Source organism: Coenobita brevimanus, chromosome 81 (assembly GCF_032717465.1).
Source record: "Coenobita brevimanus isolate Jiangsu-jjx chromosome 81, ASM3271746v2, whole genome shotgun sequence".
Classification (NCBI taxonomy): Eukaryota; Metazoa; Arthropoda; class Malacostraca; order Decapoda; family Coenobitidae; genus Coenobita; species Coenobita brevimanus.
In genome coordinates, this window is record NC_137034.1 from 17,642,913 (window position 1) to 17,644,611 (window position 1,699).

Genomic DNA, 1,699 nt, shown 5'->3' on the forward strand with positions numbered 1-1,699 from the left:
CCACCCCTGGCGGAAGAGGATAAAGCTGCCTGATTGGTGTGGGAATGGTTTTTATGTCAGAGATTTTTGACTGTGATGAATGACTTTTTCTTTATCGAAGAAAAAAAAAAAAAATATATATATATATATATATATATATATATATATATATATATATATATATATATATATATATATATATATATATATATATATATATATATATATATATATATATCTATATATATATATATATATATATATATATATATTTTCTCTCTCTCTCTCTCTCTCTCTCTCTCTCTCTCTCTCTATCGTTGGTATATTAGAAGTTTTGACTGGAATTATTGTATTTTCTTTATCGTAAACATCTCTCTCTCTCTCTCTCTCTCTCTCTCTCTCTCTCTCTCTCTCTCTCTCCGACCATTACCCAGTATGTTACCTTGGTGTTTACTATCTTTCGCGCTGCTGATCTGAATAGTGTTTGTACTTCTATGCTGGCCAGATAGATGACATATTCACAGTGTATGCGGCCTAGTTTATAATTATATCTTCCCAACAATTTCATTTTTTGGTGTACAGATCAAAAGATGTCAGGTTTGAACTCCAAAAGAGACTAGAAATGTTTAAGTCATGTAATGCCACCAGGGACGTAGGCCAGTCATCTGCCATACTGATGTTATGTAGTGCAGTGGCTAGTCAGGATCCATGTATCTCGTAACAGGTGGATGGAACTGGATATTACCTTGATTTTACCTAAACACGTTAATAATTGATCATCCTTTCTTCTTTTGATGGACTTCATTCATCAACGTGTTCATTCATGTCTCGCCACTAACCACAGGACACAGTAATTTTCCGTTTTATTTCGTTTCAGAGCACGCAAAAAACCACAAGGCAATACATTTGTTCAATTTTCTTTCAAACAGTGATGAAACTCCTTTGTTTCTAATGGATTCCTAAAATCAAGGTTCCATTGCAATATGGATCTTATTGTTCTTGTTACACAACCCGAAAGCACAGATGCAGTTTTCCTGGATTTAAAAAAAAAATAAAAAAAGGTTCCCAAGTCGAAAAGAAAGGGGAATGTCTTAAAACTTGTCAAGAGTAAGTGTATCAGAATAAATTATAAAAGTAATAACAATACTGATAGAATAAAATTATCATCATCATCATCATCATCATCATCATCATCATCCGGACCTCCTTTCCCACCCTAGGGCAGGGTAAGGGGTAGCAACGTCCAGACAGCCAAAGTTTGCCCAGTTCAATGGGCCACGCTTCCATTCACTCTTCACTGATGCTCTTGAAATCCCGGCTTCATCAAATAGGAAAAAAAAAAAAAGTTCTGTAGCTTCACATATATCTATCTGATAGGAGTGACAAATCCCTGGATATGCGTTTCTCTGAACAAAATTTGTCCATCCAGCTCGGTCTCCTGTCAGTCCCTTAGCCTCACCAGCTTCCATACCTCTTCCTGACACACTCATCCACATATCCCTACACCTTCTTGGCCTACCTCCCCTCCTCCCTTCTTCTAATTCGCTCAGATATACCGTACCTTTTTTACCATTCTATTGTCATCCATTCTCTCCACATGACCAAACCATCTCTGTACTCCCTCTTCGATTCTGGTGTCCACAGACTTCCTCACTCTGTATCTTTCTCTTATCACATTATTCCGTATCCTATGAGCTCTCTGTACTCTATACATTCCTCA